At 41.5% G+C, this 6,390-nt stretch overlaps 2 protein-coding genes across 3 annotated transcripts in view; one reads left to right on the forward strand and one right to left on the reverse strand.

The window, feature by feature from the left end:
* LOC142391563 (uncharacterized) overlaps nucleotides 1-6,390 on the forward strand; it is a 251,014-nt gene that overhangs the window by 100,979 nt on the left and 143,645 nt on the right. The gene's annotated exons all lie outside the window — the stretch shown is intronic.
* LOC142391552 (NLR family CARD domain-containing protein 3-like) overlaps nucleotides 1-6,390 on the reverse strand; it is a 105,298-nt gene that overhangs the window by 16,050 nt on the left and 82,858 nt on the right. The gene's annotated exons all lie outside the window — the stretch shown is intronic.

Below are 6,390 nucleotides of genomic sequence, written 5' to 3' on the forward strand. Positions count from 1 at the left end.
TTGGAATCACCAACACAAGTCCTTCCTCTCATGCACGGGCATTTATTTGCACATGGCTGTGGTCAGTCATGCTGTGAGAACTAGAGAAATGAAAACAAACAAATCATAAACTGAACTTCACAGGATACAAAGCCTTTCCAAAGAGAATAAACATTAAAGAAACATCTCCAGCACAAACAGCTCCCATAATGCGCTCCATTTGCTTGCAATGTGCCGTGTTTGCATGCAGTGAAACAGGTGATGTGAAAGCGTCGGTGCAGCATCTTAAACACGTGGGAACATCATGTGAACACCACTCTGCACACCTCATTGGCCGCGTTAACTCAAGGGCAGCAAGAAAGGAAACTTCAAGCGTTGGGTCTCATCCAAATCTCCGAAGCCTTATTCAGCAGCTTCATGACGTCATCTTCTGAGTAACACGCCAGCTGAGGAGCTCTGCTGCTCGTGGGCTGAGTGCGTCTGAATAATGCCCCACACACAAAACAAACAATTATTAACCTACAAATAAACTCTGTCAATAACTCCCCAAAAATATAAAGTAAACTAAGAATACATTTGAACCAAATTCAAAGTAACGAAGATCAGGAATAAATAGCTCCAACAGTATTTATATTTCCATGATTTATTTTACCCGACTCACAGCTCACAGCTCTCTCTCCCTCTCGGCTTTATTTTGAAGGAAGCGGGAGTTCCTTCATTCTGTACATAATTATTTTATTCTAATGGTGCAGTGTTGAATGTTAGAATATTATTACTTTGCACTATAGTTCAGGTTATTTAAATGTTCTATTTGTGCACAGTTTAATACATTTTATTATAATTGTGCACAGTTTTGCACTGAATGTTAATTTATTGGCTGTTTGTAGAATTTATTTAGAGAGAAAGAAAGAAAAATAAATGTTTGGCCTTGGAGACTTCTGGACTTTTAGCCTTTTTCACAATGATTTGGGACGTGGTTTGGAACTTGTTTGTACATTCCTGCGCACACTCTGGGTGACTGATTCAAGTGACTCGAGAACCCGATTCACTTTAGTGAGTGACTCGAGTCAGTAAAAGGAATCGAGTATCCCATCACTACATTGAAATGTGGGAAATCTTTATAAAATTAAGTTTTATGATGGAAGAGAGCAGTCATATTAATACTTTCACAACACTGTCATAGATAGATAGATCAGTTTCAAACAAAACTTCTCCTAAAGATTGTTGTACTTTGTCAGTTTGAATGTTTTACTGACAGCATTGTTGTCCCGTTGTGTCTGAAATGGAGGGAAATCTGTTCCAAAGTCATTTTGTTCATATGATGAAGGCAGCCAGCTGCAGTCTGCAGATTCAGTCTTTATGCTGTGAGCAGGGCGTTTCTGCCCTCTAGTGGCCACAGATGGTATCTACGGAAAAGGTAAAGCTAGCGATGTTACAAATGACTGACACTTCCTGTACAACCTTTCACAATAAAATGCTATTAACGCTGTGCTGCACCTCACAGACGTAATATAAAGCTGTTTGATCTGATAACAGCTGAAACTTGTTTTACTCAGGAGAAACTGAATGTAAATAAGTTGGTGGCCTCTTTGTGTGAAAGGCGCAGGTTTTTTCTTTAAGTGTAAACTAAGCTACAGTTAACGCTAGCTAGTTAGCAGCAGTTAGCTAGCATCTTTGTTCGCTCCAGTTATATTTAGTTTATAGGTTAAGTAGAGAATGAGTGAATGTGGTGCTAAAACGTGGCTATTTCATGTGACAGTAAATTTAAACAGAGCAGACTTTATAGTTCTCGCTGTACCATGGTACTGGTGATCTGACTTCCGGTTAAATCATGAAGCATTGATTGATGTAGCTGTGCGGTTTAACCGCTAGAGGCCAGTAATAACGGCCGTTTCATTTCCCAGCGCTTCTTCATGGCAGATATGAATGAATAAACACACACAATAAGGTCTGTGGAACACAAACATGATGCATGATGAACTTCTCCACTGTAACATGTGTTTAGGTAGAATTAAGACTCTTCTGAGGCTCCAACGACTTTCTGCTTTCAGCCTTTCTGCTGCACAGGATGCAGAAGCTGCAAACTCTCCTGAAAAACCTTGTTTTTAAAATGGAATTATTATTTTTCAGTGCTTTTGACAGTTTTGACTCTTTGAATATGAGGTCACTCAGACATATTGCATCATAATCAGACCTCTACGTGATGAAGGACACTGCTTGGCCACAGATCTGAGCCTCAGTCCTGATCTCACCATCGTGGAGTCAGTCGCTCCAAAGCCAGAAACAAACAGGATTTGGCTCCTGAGACGGAGAAAAAGGTTTCCTGTTCAGAAGGAAAGAGAAAGCATATTAAATTTGCAGGCTGTCTGGTCCCAGAGGATCCGCACTGGAGCCTGGACTCTCAGGTCTTTGGAGGCCTGCTGCAGACTGAGTGCTGTCAGCATTTAGCTGAGAGCTGCCAACAAGCCTGCAGACTCTCAGTGTTGTTTGACCACCGACTTCCAGAATGAGAGTTTCACTGAGAAATGTCTGATATCTTCTTTTATTCTGCATTTCTAAATGTTAGCGTGCACACCTGTTTGCTGCTGTTTAAAAGCTGACTCGTGACTTGTGTCACACCTGATGAAATGATGTGTGAAAGCCAACAGCTGGAAGCTTCAGGGATCTGCCTCTTTCTGAATGAGTCCATCAGCAGCTGCTCAGGAACACGCTGGAACATTTCTTCTCTTCAGCAGCAGATCAAAGTGTTTCTGCTGTAAACTGGCTCGTACAGAAAAGGCCTCTGAGATCCAGCTCTGTTTCTGCCACAGAGTCACTAAACTGAACTAAAACTCATCCTTCTGATCCTTTCTTACAGTTAAAGTGCTTTTAACCTGTTTTTTCCTGAGTGTTCAGCTACTGCATCGTTACCCTGAGACAACCTCCAGAATAAATACAGAGAAGCAGAAATAAATCCGGCTCCTCACAGCACTGATGCAACAGTTATGGCTTCTCTTTGTTTCACACAACAACAAAATGATTTCCTGCTGAAGCCAACAGTCAGAAGTGTGAACGTCAGGATGATGGTCACAGGGTGCCGTCATGAATATGAGCTCCAGAGAAGAAGAAGCTGCAGCCGCTCAGAAACATCCAGCAAGACAAACGCTGCCGGCGGCTCTTTGCCTCCTCTCCATCAGCAGATACAGAGACAGAAATCCTCATGTGGTCATCATCAGAGCTCGTCTGACCTAATGTCCCTGAAGGGGTCCCTGCTGACCCCCCCACACAGAGTTAGTGCTGCACTGCAGAAACTGTGTTGGCACAATGATCAGAATCAGACGCCTTTTGTGTCCCGTATGAATGTAAACAATGTACATCCTTCTGTTACTGGTCCCAAAGCAAACATTCAGACTGCTCTAAAGAAGCATCCATGTTGTTAACAAAAAGAGAAAACAGCCACACAAATGAGACATGAAACATGAGAAAAAGTCTAAAGCTAAATGCTATCAGGACAAGAATGGACTGAATCTGAACAGTCCAACTTTAACCTGTGATGGTTTCACAGGGGTTACCGTCTCAGGTAGGAATAAAACACCCTAAACCCAGAGAGATGTGCGACAGGAACTGATTTAGTATTAATACAGCTGAAGAGGACTTTCTGCTTTAACTGCAGTCAGGAGAGCCTTCAACACGCTTCATTTAGATCATCTGCTCTGACCTTTGACCTCAGTGGATCTGAAATCGTGTTTTAGCTCCTTCAGGATGTGGCTGCTGTTGGTCACAATCAGCCTGGAATGAAAGGAAATTTTATATTTTGTGCACACATCTGTGTTTCCTTCTGGATCAGCTTGAGCTGTTCTCTGCTAACACCATCGGGTCAAAACTTTCATTTGTCCACATTTTTACAGTAAACTCAGTTATTTCCTGCAGCCTCTGCTCTTGTATTTGGGCTCATTCACATCTGATACTGAAACAAGGCCGAGGCTGTCCTTCAGGTCCCGGATCAGAGCGTCTCTGGAGTGTGGGACACGGGGCTCTCAAGGCTCACGCGTTGGGCGGGACAGTCACGCGCGGTCCTTTCGGTCTTGGAAACGGCAGGAAACAAGCACGTCTCCCATGAGTCTGAGTTATTAAGCAGTTATTAATAATAACAACACTAATAATAGTATTATTAATGAAAGAACCCCATTCCTGCGGCCTGGGATGTCACTCTTGCCTGCATTCAACACTTGAGAGCCCTGGTGGGACATGAGCTGAGGCAGGAAAAGGAAAACTAGATTCAAGATTCATGTCTTCTAAATGATGAAAACAAAACAAGCAACATCAAATATGTGAACTGGGAATATTTTACAACAATACATTTCTTTAAAAAAGTACGTTATTATGTACATGAATATAGGATCAACACTAACATAAAAAAAAGCTCTTACAATTATTTGGGAAGCTTTTATTTTATGTCCTCACCGGAAGTGATTTCTAACTGCGTCTCTGCGAACTTAACAACCTTTGCATCTGTCTATGTGCTTCCCTCTGGTGGCCATAAGCTGTAACTACACCCTCAGTCAAGATGAACATTGAAATGTGGGAAATCTTTATAAAATGAGGTTTTATGATGGAAGAGAGCAGTCATATTAATACTTTAACAACATTGTCATATTTAGTTAATGCTGGAGTTTTACCACAGCTCACATTTCTTATCATTACTCAGTGAAGATGGAAAGTAGGAGCAGTTTCAAACCTGCACAGTCACTGGAAAAAACCTTTAAGGATGAAACTTCTCGTAAAGATTGTTGTACTTTATCAGTTTGAATGTTTTCAGCATTGTTGTCCCGTTGTGTCTGAAATGGAGAGAAATCTAATCCTGCTGTCACACCGGCTTCTCATCTGCCCTCTTCGGGGCAGCTTTATAGGAGCTGCAGGGGCAACCAGTCTTTGCCAGATTGATTGTCTCACTACCCATGTGGTAACAAGGCCGCCTCCAGTGATCAGGACTTAATAAATGTTACTGATCCATGTTCAGTTCGGCTCTAATGTAACTAATATCTGCTGGAACTGTGAAGGAAGGGGACTCTTCACTTAAGGTGATGTGTCGCCCTCTTGTGGTGTAAAGATAAACTGCATGATGTCAGTTCAGCCCCCGGACTGCAGAAACTCCATATTTTTACTGAACTGCCACAAACAGGACAGATCTGTCAAAGATGAAGGAAATAAATGTGGAAATATATACAGAAATATATGAAGAAAAGTGGGAATATAAATATAAAATACTTGTATCCCTGTTCAGAGGCAGAAATTTAAATTTGAGCTAAATCGTGTTAATATTTGATGAACTGAAATGTGACTGAATGAACAGAAACAAATAGCAGACAAAGACACACCAGGTGCCGAACACGTACATAACTGTGTTGAAATATTCTGAGTTGTGTAAAACCAGAAATGTGACTTTTCTTTAATTAATTGTTGTTATTGAAACGTTTCATATTGGCCCAATTATTTTTTTTACTTCTTATTCTGCTGCAAACTGTGAGCACATTTGATTCTTCTCTGAGTTTTTACCCTAAAATGTTTCTTCGGATGATGGCTTTCTTAAACACTTCGATTCAGAAACCGACTCCACTGATTAAATTCCAACTCCAAACCTTTTCTCTCACTCATCGTGGTGTCAGCAGCTCGTCCCATTACAGTCACTTCTATAAGCACCAACACGGGGATGCCTGAATGCCGACCCGGAGGCTTTAAAACCTCACTGAACAAACCAGCCCAAAGCCGGGACTTTCACTCCTGATGGCAGCTACAAAGAGGATTTCACTGTTTGCAGCAGCCGGCTGGACTGGGACTCCTCTGTGGGCTGGAAACCTGCACATCTGCCTCTTTATTTCACATTCTGTTCCTGGTTGGATGTCTTTTTTTACTCCAACATTACAGCTGCTTGGGTATCCAGCTACACAGTTAAACACACATTTTATTCAGAAATGACTCTCTATATAAATCAATAAAGATTGGTGTTTATTTAGTTCTGCATTACATTTACTTTCTGTATTATTACTGTCTGTACATGTACACAAAGGGACAAATTAAACATGTGAATGTATGAAAACCCTGGGATTTCAACATCATTTCTCTTTAAATCATGTGATCATAGCAAACTATTTATTTTACACAGTAAACAGTAAATATTTTCCAACTCTTCCCTCTGAACATGAAACAATCCCAGAGGAAAATAACATGGAAACTTAGCCAGCTACTCACTTTAAAGCCATCAGGTCAGCTGTTGTCCATCTGTCTGCAGGACATCAGCACATTCAGCTGCCACTTCAGAAAAAGCTCATTTTCACACCAGCGTTCACAAACACATGCACGTACTGAGAGAAGCAGGAAGAGTCTCTGCAACATCTGGATCCAAACAGCAGCAGCGAGGAAAACCGGGCGACA

This window comes from Odontesthes bonariensis, chromosome 11 (genome assembly GCF_027942865.1).
Source record: "Odontesthes bonariensis isolate fOdoBon6 chromosome 11, fOdoBon6.hap1, whole genome shotgun sequence".
In the NCBI taxonomy this organism is placed as follows: Eukaryota; Metazoa; Chordata; class Actinopteri; order Atheriniformes; family Atherinopsidae; genus Odontesthes; species Odontesthes bonariensis.